The sequence below is a fragment of the Eurosta solidaginis genome, chromosome 4 (genome assembly GCF_040869045.1).
Source record: "Eurosta solidaginis isolate ZX-2024a chromosome 4, ASM4086904v1, whole genome shotgun sequence".
Classification (NCBI taxonomy): domain Eukaryota; kingdom Metazoa; phylum Arthropoda; class Insecta; order Diptera; family Tephritidae; genus Eurosta; species Eurosta solidaginis.
This window is the reverse complement of record NC_090322.1, coordinates 150,681,619-150,695,152: the sequence shown is the minus strand read 5'-3', so window position 1 is coordinate 150,695,152 and position 13,534 is coordinate 150,681,619. Positions and strand designations below refer to the sequence as shown.

The 13,534-nt window shown below is 34.4% G+C and overlaps 1 protein-coding gene across 7 annotated transcripts in view; it reads left to right on the top strand.

Moving 5' to 3' along the window:
- The window catches only part of LOC137250502 (inactive dipeptidyl peptidase 10), a 768,065-nt gene that overhangs the window by 563,429 nt on the left and 191,102 nt on the right, over window positions 1-13,534 (top strand). The gene's annotated exons all lie outside the window — the stretch shown is intronic.

The following is a 13,534-nucleotide window of genomic DNA, read 5'->3' as shown; positions in this document are numbered from 1 at the left end:
TGAATACTTTGCTCCTTGCCATAATTCTCATCTCTCCCTCCTTTGTATGAGGCTCCCTCTTCCCATTTCACTCTATTCAATGCACGTGTCTTTCTCACTTATATTTTATTATGTTTAGTGTACTAAGTTTGTGCGATGCTCGCAGGCATCCAGAAGCCAAATAAGCACATGCTGCGTCGCTTTTTGTAAGACAAAGAATGAAAGGGGTTCCCAAAAACAAACCTCTTAAACATCACAGATATTCCTTTAATACTATTCTAAGTACAAACATATATGTATGTTTTTATAAAGGCACAATATTTAGACGTGAACAAATATAGCATAGAAAAGCAATTACGTTTTGCCCTTTTTTGCTTTACATTTTTGTGCCAATTTTCATATCTTTCTACTTCTTCTTTAGCAAATGTTCACTCTGAGCGGAAGTAAAGCATTTTGCTATTCTTTTTTTTTTTCTTAACACTTGTTTTCATTGTATCTGTTATAAATATGTACATTTTTTATTGCTTCGTTCAAATTCCTTGTTGTGCTTTTTTATTATTTACCTCAAAACGGTTGACTTCCACAAGCGATATGAAGCTTTTGCGAAATGCATATGGACTAAGTTGAAAAGCATGCATTGTTTTAAATAAGCAAATAAATTAGACAGAGAAGAGAATTTGGAGAAAAATCCCAAAATCTAATCTAAAATGCCAAAAACTAATTTCTGATATTTCCAATATATGTTGGTAATTTTAGTTTATGTGATTTGGCTCGAAAAAAATATTTGTGATATTATGCGTTTCCCGCTTATTTGATGTTGAAACATTTGCTTGGTAGGAAGTGAAACTGTTTGTATATGTACATATTTACTTATAAATGTTCGATATGATGTCATATCAAGCAGCACTATATCGATGTGACACAGTGTAAGTCATGCGATGTGACATCACATCATACGGGTTCAGTAAATGTAAATTGGATATGTTCAATAAGGTCTTTATTGTTGTTTTTACGATTGCGAACGAAAATAACATCGCTTGTTCTATATGAATGTCAGTTGGTGGAAAACAATCTGAGAAGGTGCGACATCATAATATCAAACCTCGCTCATTCTGACAAATGTGATTTTATATTATAAAAAGTCATACCAAACTGCATTTATTTGAAAGTCGCGTAGTCGGTAGACTTGGTTCTGCCAGAAAACTGGTTTATTCCAATTCAAAAAGTGATTCTTGCTTCTAGTCTGCACTATCTATTATCTTTTTTACTCTATCTGCCGTTTTTCTACTTATTTTTCTCCTATATACTTAATTCTATTTATCTTCCCAAACCCCTCTCCCTTCCACCCCCACCAACACTCCGGCTTCCACTCAAACTTGCACTCTTACTCCCAGTCCCACTGTCTTTCCCGCTACCAATTCCACTCCCACTCTCTCTCCCAATTTCACATCAACTAACTCTCCAAATTCCAGTCCTAATCCAACGTCTTCACCCACTCCAACACACGTTTTTACCCCCTCTCCCGCCTCACTCCAATCCAACAGCCATTCCCTCTTCCAATCCCATTTCCACTTCCCCTCCAACTTCCAATCTGATTCCCTCTCCAGTCTTCTATTACAATAAAACTCCAACTCCCTCTCCTACTTCCAATTCCGCCCTCACCAAAAGTCCCAATCACACACCCTCTCCAGGTGCCACTCTCTTTTCCATTCTCTCCTACTCAATCTTCAATTTTCTCCATACCATAAATGGAACAGATGTATCTCCCTTCCACTCCCAAACCCTTCCACTACCACTCCTAATCCCACTCCCACCACAATTCCTAACCCAACAGCTCTCCCATATATGGGATCACTATACCAAATATTGAATACCTGCTGCAAACTATTGCGGAGATGAAGCGAATTTGAGTTTTTCATAATACGGGCCGTAGACTGCCCACTTTAAATCTCGAGCACAGTAAAGTGTCGTGGAGCAACCTCGTTCTAACCTTTAAGAAAAATTATTTTGCTTTTGCGCTGATCCAGGAGCAGTGGTTCTTATCGGGAGGAGAGCCTTTTGGGCTCAGCCCGCGAAAATTTTTAACTTACTACGCGCAATCAGAAGGTGAGTTGAGAGTCGCAATCATGGTAAAAAAATAGCCAAACCCAAGTGTGCTTCCTAATTACATTACCGCTGATCTCGCAGTAATGACCATCGATGTGAAAGAATGAATAGGCATTTATCGTGACATTCTGCTAATGGGGAAACTGCATCAGAGTAGTGGAATAAGCTATTGGAAGAGGAAAAAACGTTTGGTCTTTATCTTGGATGGGATTGGGCAACACAATGTGTGGGGAGAGGCGAGTTTTCCTTTTGTTACAAATTGCAGATCGATTTGCAGATACCCATAGGGGTACTTTCTCCTCATATGTTGGTCCAATATCTGGCAATGTTATTTATGTCACATTTAGTTCTAAACGCGATATATCAAGCTATAATTTGAGGGTCCTTGACAGGATATCCTTCACGGAAAATACGTACATTAGCTTCAGTATACCTCTGAAAGTATTAGAGAAAGGCGAGAAGTTTTAGAAACCCTAGACCTAGTTTCAGAAACATTTAGAAACAAAACCGAGAAATCCTAAGTAGGCTGCAAAGAACCAGATGTCAGAAGTTACACTGCGATCACGTAGAAGGTGGTTTCAGACTTATTGACTGATACATAAATCGAAGACTTTCCCTAAGTTTTAATCACCGGAATCAGATGGCATATTCCCTGCCTTGCTACAAATTTTGAGTAAAGCGATAGCGGAATGGTTTAAAAAATATTCTATGGTGCATAAAGCTGAACCACCTTTACCACTCTGGAAGAAAGTAGTTTGCGTAGTATTCCTAGCAAAAAGGAAGAATATTAGTCATATGGATCTCAAAGAATACAGGTTCATTATCTTAACATAAATTCTGCTCAATATCCTTAGAGAGGCTGATAAATGTTTATGTAAAACTCAGCATGGATGGGAAACTGTTCTCAAAAAACACATCATGCGTACACCAAAGGCAAGTCGATAGGCTCGGCACTTCATAGCATAGTTTTAAACATGGAGAAAGCGTTGTATAATAAGAAGTACGCCCAAGTTGTATTTTTAGACATTAATGGAGCTTTCAGCAAGGCCTCTGCGGGCGATCATGGATGCTCTTAATTATACTGAAACACATCCAGCCTTAACAACATAGATGGATCAGCTGCGTGCTGAATTGGCGAAATATTGTATGTCAAAATGCTGGTGGACAGGGGCATACAGCAGGGTGGTAGAATTATGAATTTTTTTATATTGGTACAGGTTTTTGTAGGGCCTATCAGTTGTTGTTGTTGTAGTTGTTGTAGCGATAAGTCTGCTCCCCGAAGGCTTTGGGGAGTGTTATCGATGTGATGGTCCTTTGCCGGATACAGATCCGGTACGCTCCGGGAACACAGCATCATTAAGGTGCTAGCCCAAACATCTCGGGAACGATTTAAATATATGGCCACATAAAACCTTCAGGCCATCCCTCTCTCCCCACCCTCAAGTTCCATGAGGAGCTTGGGGTCGCCAGAGCCTCGTCTGTTAGTGATACAGGATGCGCCACGGATAGGTGAGGTTGACAATTGGGTTTAAAGAAGCTATATATCGCTGGCAACCTGAAAGGTTGCGCTACACAGCCCCTTGAATCTGGTATTTTAGTCGCCTCTTACGACAGGCGTACCTACCGCGGGTATTTTCTGACCCCCTAACCCATTGGGGTGGGTTATCAAAGGCTTATCAGTCGTTGGACTCATTTAATCTATGTGAGGTACGCATGGACCGGCCAATTCAACACAACCTCCAAAATCGGTAGTACTTTGCGTACTTATCTAAACAAAACTTGCCTTTGCTAACATTTGCGATTTCCCATGTTATAGAAATGTAACAAAACGGGATCACCATGGCGTATGAGTAACCCAGACCATCGTTACACGCGCAGCTGCTGTATTTGATACCGACTAAAAAGAAAATTGCCACAATTAAACATAATTATGAATTAATAGTCCAAATTGCTTAAGAGACAAAAAAGATTGTATGGAAGTAAATTTACAGCCTTTTTTATTACATAGTAAACCAGCATGAGAGTCTTACGCGAAAATTTCATAAAGTAATCTGTCATTCCAGCAGACGCAGTCATTTTTACACAGCCATAGTCACTTTAACGCCGCTTCAAATAAAATGTCGCATAAAATAATAAAAGTTATTATACAAACTGTTAGCCAAGAGCAATAAATAATTTATTGTAATTGTCAAGAGAATATTTGTTAAGCGAATTTGTGGATGTGACTTTTTTATATGTGGCCATAAAATTTTATCCATTGCAAAACAGAAATCAATTCATATTCACACAAAAGGGGGAACACATACATTTTAGTCGTAATTTAAAGCAAAGGTGGGGAGGTTTGCATTGTTTTTGTCACTTTTTTGAACAATTAACAATGAACAATTTAAAATTGTTTTGGAATGACATTGACAAAGCGACATGAAAAGCAGATATTGAAAAGAAACAAAGTTTGAAAGTTGAAAAGCAGTTTTGTTGATATTCTTACTTGTTGTTCTTATATGTAAGATATTTCATTGTCATTGCTTGGGATGCTGTCTAAGTCTATTTTGGAAATTTGGCTACAAGCCAGTAGAGAAGATCAATATTTAATAAATATTGTAACAGAAATTCATATTCAGTGGCCTTCTCGGTTAGTTCAACGAGAGTTTGGTGAATATGCACAGTTCATATTTTCATGAACTGCTTTTAGGTGGGCTTTTAATATTTTATGCCATAGAAAGAAGTGATTTTCACGATATTAATAAATTTAATTTTTAAACTCTTCTCATTTTTTGGAGCAAGCACTGTCGCAATTCATTAAGTTCTAAATATACTTAAAACACAACTTAAGAAGTTTCCCATTTAGTTTTTTTGATTCCATTATTACCTTGTTTTTTGGTGGACAGTTGTAGAATTAATGTAGGATGAAGTCCAGGAAAATAGGTTAAATGATCTACCGAGTGAGTTCTACGCAGATATGTGCATAAGGCAATGAGTGAAAGCCCAAATAGTCTGTTCAACGGGCTGAATAATTATGTTTGATTATTTGTTCAAGTATGTGTAGCGAATTAACCACATCACATCGCAAGTGTTTCGAATGGATAAATACGCGGTAGCTATAAGAAAACATATCGTCACTTGATTGATTGAAGCAGGGGGAGTGAGTCTTGAACTGCGTTTTTGCTCCCATTCGAAGTCATTTATGGCGAAGCAGAAATGATTTATGTGCTTTGCTATCAAATTGGCAAAGTCACCAATGTGATTAAGCGCCAATAAATGAAGATGAATAGAGACCATGAGCTTGCCAGGTAAGTTATGACCAACCACCTCCGACCAGGGAGTGGTTTTGAACGTATATATAGCTATAGCCCTTTTAAAACTCCTCTGAATGCATAAATAAACAGGGGAATAAGGCAAGGCTTTCCTTGTAATAGTAAAGAACGAAAAACCACACTTTGAACATTAATAAGTAGTATATAAGTTAAGGTATTCTACTGTATGGCTTTGGTGTGAAAGAGTTTTCTTTGAGATTTTTGATGAGATTGAAAATGTAAAATGAAAATTTTTGAAATTTCCTGGTAGAATAAAATTGTTACTGATCAACAAAAGATCTCCATAAAATTTTTTAATAAAATTATTATTTGGCGCCTAACGTGGGGCTGTCTTAAAGTTTTCTTTTCAAAGGATTATAAAATCCTAGATATGAAGCTCCGTTGAATTCACTTTGTAAAAAATAAAATAGTAATAATTAAAAGGATCATAAAATGCTAAATATTTCTATTGAAACTTTTTTTAAAAAGTGAAATAAAATAACTCCATAAATTTTGAACGTGCAAAAAAGGATCATAAAATCCTATACGCCGCATCATTCATAATCCCTAAACAACAAGCAATTTTTAACGGAGAAAAAAGTAAGGCAGCGCTCGAATCCTGAAACACAATTGCCTATTCTTATAGGTAAAGGAAAATATATTCCAGACGGGTTAGTCTTTGACGGAAGGATAAGAAAATAATACAATCAACTAACATCATTTAATCAATTTATATGCTTCAATCAAATAATCTTTTAATCGATCAAGTACCTATATCTAAAAATAAAATATAAACTGTAAGTAGATATCAAAATTGATGTGGCTATTTGGTTTAAATATTTGAATTTATTATGAGGGCATAAAAAGTACTATTGTTAAAAGAAAATACTATCATTTGATTTATATGCGATTTTGAATGTTTTTTTTTTTTTTTTTTTTTGTGAAAACCATTCTAGGGTACTGCGCAAATATTAAGATTGTTTTTATACATTTTTTTTACAAAGGATCCTTTTCGATTTTACTTAGAAAAAAATAGAATACTTAAATTACATACAATTTGTAATTTAAATTATTTAAATTATTTGTGTAATAATTTAGGATAGTTTGGGTTAATAAAATGAGTATAACACGGGAACAGGTATTGGAAATAATTAAGGTGGCAAGTGATAATACTAGACAGGAGATAGATAATAAAATAGAGGCAAGTGAAAATGCTAGGCGAGAATTAGCGGCTAAACTAGATTCTCTTACTTTGGCTCTTGGGCGATTAGAGGTATCAAATGTAGAGGCTTACAAACCTGTGGAAATAATTTCTACAATTGATTTAGGGTACTGTAGATTAGATCAGAAAAATATTACGTAGCTCTAGGTATACTTAGAAATAAAATTACTGGTTCCGCCAACATGACGTTGTCATCTTTCAATACTGTTTTAAATTTTGAAGCGATCATTGAAAGGCTGGATCAGACGTACGCAGATAAAAGACCCATATATGTTTTTGAAAATGAGCTGAGTATCCTTAGGCAGGGTAGTCTATCTATTGCAGAGTATTATGGTAAGTTTGAGGAGCATTTAATTCTGATAATTAACAGGCATATAATGGCTTACAGTAACAATAATGAAGTAATAGATGCGCTAAATGAGAAAGCCAGAGAAAACGCTCTACGTGTTTTCATCTCTGGGCTCCGTCGTCCTTTATGTGTTATCCTTTTTTCATCAAGGCCAAAGGACCTCCCTACTGCATTAGCCATTGCTAAGAAAATTAGAATCGAATCATAAACGGTACGACTTTGCAAACACTTTTGCTATAGGTAATATGATAAAACCTAACAATTTCCGTCCATCTGTAACTCTGAGTAAACATAGTCCGTTATCAGGTTCAAATTTTAAAAATCAACCGCAGCAAATGGAAGTGGACCCAGGGTCATCATTTTATAAGCAAAGGACATCAGGAAATGGTTTTCTAACTCCAAGTCGGAATCGCTCATCCTGAGCAATTGCCGAATCGATTAGTACCACTTAAACGCCCTAGGGAACTATCTGGCTCTTTTGAGAGGCTTTTGTAAAAAACTCAACGTATAAATTATATGCCTGACAAAACTGTTCGGTTTTGTGATGAACTTAATTATAATGAAAATAATATTGGTGGGATTGAATTAGATGATAATGGGTCCCAAATTCAAGTTTAAGATTTTAGTGATGAGATAAATTTTTTAAACTAAATTCGCTCCTGCCATACATTACTAAAAAATTGGTGAATGGACAGGAGCTTCGTTTCTTAATTGATACTGGTATATCGAAAAACTATTAATAAAACATCCGTTTAGATTAAAATCAATAAATGGAGTCAATTTAATAAATCAAAAGTGTCTAGTTAATTTACTTGATCATACTTCAACGTTTTACTTGCTTGAAACATTAAACACGTTTGACAGTATCATAGGATATGACTTTTTAAGAGAAATTGATGCGAAAATTTATACAGAAAGTGGATATTTGTGTTATCGAAATGGTAGAGTTGCAATTGAACAGCTTAATTGTAATCAAGTTAACCTGATTACGATAACAGAAGATTCAGTTCCGGAACATGTACGTAATCATTTCAGAGAAATGATAAATAATAATATTAATGCGTTCGCGAATCCAAACCGAGCCTTGCCTTTTAATACAAATGTAGTAGCTAAAATACGTACAGTAACAAATGATCCTATTTATAGTAGAGGTTGTCCTTATCCTATGTGTGCTGCAGATTTCATTAATAATGAAATACTTAGTCTTCTGAAAGATGGCATAATTAGAAAATCGTTTTCTACATATAATTCTCCAATACCGTTGTAACAAAAAAGGGGTTGGATGAAAATGGAAAGCAAAAGTTGCGAATGGTAATTGATTTCCGAAAAATCAATAAAAAACTATATCAGATAAATATCCAATACCCGATATTTCTGTAATTTTGTCAAATTTAGGAAAATCACGGGTTTTCACTACTCTTGATTTGAAATCTGGTTTCCACCAGATAAATTTATACGAAAAGGACAAGCCAAAATTTGCTTTCAGCATTAATAATGGAAAATACGAGTTTTGTCGTTTGCCGTTTGGATTGAAAAACGCCCCAAGCATTTTTCAGCGTGCAATTTATGATGTTCTACGCGACGAAATAGGTAAGACATGTCACGTTTACATCGATGACATTATTATTTTTTCACGCGACGAAGATACACACATAAGAGATGTAGATAACATTTTAAAAATGTTGTAGCAATCAGGAATGAGGGTATCGTCAGATAAGTCGAAATTTTTTAAGACATATTTTGAGTTTTTAGGATTCATGGTTTCACAAAATGGTATTCGAACCTTTCCTGATAAAGTTCGGGATATAATTAACTATAAAATGCCGGAGACATTACGGGGGTTGCGATCTTTTCTTGGGCTAGCTGGCTATTATCGCAGGTTTGTTAAAAATTATCCTTCAATAGTGAAACCATTAACAAAATTTTTGCGTGGTGAGAATGGCCATATTGACGCACATAAATCGAAATATGTGAAAATTAATTTTGATCGTGAAGCAGAGTTGCCTTTTACAAAAATTAAGAAAATACTTGCTTCGGAAGATGTACTTTTACAGCATCCAGATATTAATTGTCCATTTGAGCTAACAACTGATGCTTCGTCAAATGCATTAGTAAATCAATCACAATGATTTCTCGAACTCTTTATTCCACTGAGCAAAACTATGCAACAAACGAACGTGAGATGTTAGCTATTGTGTGGGCATTGAAAGCGTTGAGACCATATTTTTATGGTACAAAAAATGTAAGGATATTTACTGACCATTAGCCACTTATATTCTCTATTTCGGAAAAAAAACCCAAATACAAAAATGAAAGGATGGCGTGCATTTATCGAAGAATTTTCTCCAACATTTCATAATAAGCCTGGAAAAGAGAACAAAATAGCTGATCCTCTTTCAAGACAGTATAAAATAGCCATACTATAACTTTGGAAACAGTGCATAGTGAAGAATCTTCAACAGATGTAATTGAAACTGTTAAGTGCCCAGTTAACCAATTTAGAAATCAAATTGTCTTAACAAAAGGACCATCTTTTATTAAAACTTCTACACTTCTATACGTCATACTATTGTTTTTGATTCTGTTGAAAATTTTTTATTGTGTTTAAAAGAAGTCGTTAATCCTAGCAGCACTAATGCTATTCACTGCGATCTACAGACTTTGACGAAAGTTCAAAATCGTATAGTTTCTTGATTTCCAGGTATAAAATTTAGACATACTGAACTGCTTGTAATAGATTTGACAAATAAAAATGATCAGCTTGAAGTTATAACTGCTGAACATAATCGAGCCCACCGTTGTTTAATTGAGAATTTTAAGCAAATTATTAGTGAGTATTATTTTCCTGATATTAAAAAAACTATAAAATCAATTATTACAAACTATAAAATATGTTTGGAGAATAAATATCAGCGAAAGCCTAGTAATTGGGAGGACTCCAATACCAATTACCCTGGCGAAATCCTACATCTTGATATTTTCATAACAGATAAACAGTTTTTCTTAACTTGCGTAGATAAATTTTCAAAATTTGCTGTTGTTAAACCAATTGCGTCTCGATCTACTTTGGATATAAAAGATGCTTTACTTGAAATTTTATTAGTTTTCAAAAACACGAAAATAATTGTTTCAGACAATGAAAAGGCTTTTCAGTCAAATGTTATAAAAACTTTGTTAAGGGATAATTTTTCAATAGAGCAATTTTTCATTCCCACACTACACAGTGAAACCAGTGGTCAGGTGGAGAGGTTTCACTCAACATTAATGAAAATATCTCGCTTTATTAAAGAGCAACAGCAGTTAAATGAGACAGTGGATCTTGTTTTGTTGGCAACAAATAAATATAATAATAGCATTCATTCAACAACAAACTCTAAGCCAATTGAAATTTTTCAAAATAAATCGGCTAGTGAATTAAGTAAAGTTCGGGAGAGATTATTTAAGGTTCAGGAAGAGACTTTAGAAAGATGCAATAAAAATAAAACAATGAAATAATATGAACCTTGGGAAAAAGTTTTCGTAAGGAGAAATAATTGTGATAAAATATTTGTGGAAAAAGTAATTGAAAAGGGCCCATCAGTTTTAATCGAAGGAAAAAAGATTCATAAAAGCAATCTAAGATGAGAAAAAACATATAAAATTTTTTTTTTTTTTTTTATTAAATTTTCATATTATGTTTGATTGTACTATCAATTTTGAATATTTACATGTATTTAATTATGTTGTTTAATGGATGTTTGTTGTTAAATTTTGAATTTTAAGTTATTATATCTTATGATATTTCAAACGCTGTAGGCATATAGTAGAATTAATCCTATTAACTCAAACGAGGACGTTTCATATTAAAAAGGGGGAGTAGTTAAGGTATTCTGCTGTATCGCTTTGGTGTGAAAGAGATTTCTTTGAGATTTTTGATGAGTTTGAAAATGTAAAATGAAAATTTTTAAAATTTCCTGGTAAAATAAAATTGTTACTGAACAACAAAAGATCTCCATAAAATTTTTTAATGAAATTATTATTTTATATTATCTTTGATAGAGGTTCTCACTATACACTGTTCAAAAGAAACACACTGAAAGGTAATAAATAAAAGAAGTGAAGACTTTGGTTGTCCAACATTAAATCTTCTTTTATTAATTAATTTCTCTTCTTTTATAGTAATTTGCTTAACCTATACATTCATAAATATCTTAATACTAATAACAAAAAATAAGTACATAGGAAATGGGTTATGCATACATGTACGTTTGTATACAGTCTTTGTATACATGTAGTTTTGTATGCATAACTCCATACATGTAGTTTTGTACATTTAGCAGCGTCAGCAGATCAATTTGAGTGTTTTGATATTTTCCCACCATGGGTTGTATGTTTGTATGTATAGTTTATTAACTGTGAATGGATATGGGTCTCATATTCGGCATTCCATTGAAGTTGGTTAGCCGTCTGGGTTAGTTCAATAATTTATGTTGGAAAATATTGTAATATGATTATTACTAAAATATATTTGGGATTTGTTATGCGTAATGCCGCAAGTATGTTACAGTGGGTGTGACGTATAATGATACAATACAGTGGGTGTGACATATAATGCTACAACACGTCGCTAGGACAAAACACAGATCTAATTATCATTTTTGCAGCTGCAGATGTATCAAAGGTAACTTTTAAAATGCACTTCAGGGCGGTGCGATAGAAATTTTCTAAAGTTAGCGGGGCCCTGGACACTGCCTTCTGGCGTCACATGCTTATAAGTTAGGCCTCATCAGTAACGGCAAGCGTAGGAAGTGTGAGCTGCAGGAAGAAACGGTTGAGCACGTTCTGCGTTCATGTCCTGCGTTCGCCGGGTCAAGGCTCCAGCTATTAGGAGCCGCAGAGCTGCCAAATTTTGAGGCAGCAATTAAGCTGGCTCCTAGAAAACTTCTGGTATTTGCCAAGAGGACGGAGTTATTCTATAACATATGTCCTGGCACCTGTTTGGGGTTCTTCCGTTTGGTCGTCAAAACACATTCTGGTTACACTGTGGACTTATTCAGTCTATGTGAGGTCTTTATTGACCGGCCAGTTCAACCTAACCTAACCTAGTGGTGCCCTAATGCGGATAACGAAACATACCGGCGGCCCGGTTGAAGCTACCCGTCAGATATTGTTAAACGTAACCAGATCGATGATATTATATGCTGGACCAGTGTTGCACGGATCTAAAAATATTCACCAAAAAGATAAATTATCAACCTTTTGCTACTATACGAATAGCAACTGCATTGAAATCGGGCGACCATCAGAAGATGTCAAGAAAATCTCAATATCAAGAACGTCGGTAAGAATCTAGGAAGAGACACTGGACCTTTACGTTAATTTGGGATATAGAAAAAATGGTATGAGCAGAAGAACGGCGGACAAAACTATCACCTAACGCAGATATTTAGTGGGCACGACGGTTTCAAAAAGTATTTACATAAACGTATGATTGAGGAGGATCCTCTATGTCTACCCTGTCTACCGCATTAAAAAACGTAGAAAGAGTTAGCGAAAGAATTTCAATACAAAGAGTTTGATCAAAAAGCTTATCAAAAGCTTAAATTTGTTATCGACATGTTTCGTTTTCGGCATGGTTTGAAAAAGTTAGCGAATTGTTGTCAAAATACTATCGATTTTTTATCAAAAATCTGTCAATTAGTATAGAAAATTCGTCCATATTTTGTAATAAACTTTTTAATTTATCATTAAAAAGCTATGGATTTCCAATTTATGTCTCGAAGTGTTACCAATTTGTTATCGAAAGGTTTTCGATTTGATATCAAAAGAATGCGATTTGTTATCAAAAAACCATCGATGTGTAATAAAACAACAAAGCTGTCTATTATTATCAAAAATTCCTCCATATATTTTAATTAAGTTAGATTAGATATATTATCGAAGAGTTTTCAATTTATTTTAACAGGGTTAACATGCGTATTTTCAATTTGTTATCGAAAAGCTGATGTTTTTTAATTAAAATTTAATCGGTTGGTTATCAAAATATTATCGATATCTTATCAGAGTACTATCAGTTTGTTATCGACATGTTAGCTATTTGTTAACCACGATTTATCTGTAAGTTAAACAAAATGTTTGTAGATATCTGTAACCCGTTGATAACAAGCCAATAAGGAACCAACAACACAGCGATAACTTGGCGAAAACGAGCCGATAAAAAAAGCTTATAATTCAACGTATATATTTCAAAATCGATAGCAAAATAATAACTTTCCGGTATTGGTTATTACTGATAAGAAGCGGACGCTCTTCTCTAAAATCCGCAAGTTATTTGTTTTTAGTAAAGTTACAAATCTTGTTTTTCTTTTTTTTTTTTTTGCACTGCCGACCCTTTATTTATTGCAATTTTGTTTTGGGTTTCGGGTATATAGTACAATAAATCAGAAAAACGCCTTTTTTATTTTTTCTTGAGCCCTGAAGAAGACCAAAATAAAAGGTCGAAACGTTGGCGAAAAAATAAAAGTTAATTTTTTTCTGATTTATTGGACTGTAAAACCGAAACCAAAAACAAAATATTGTGGTTTGTTTTCAACCACCGGGGTAGAA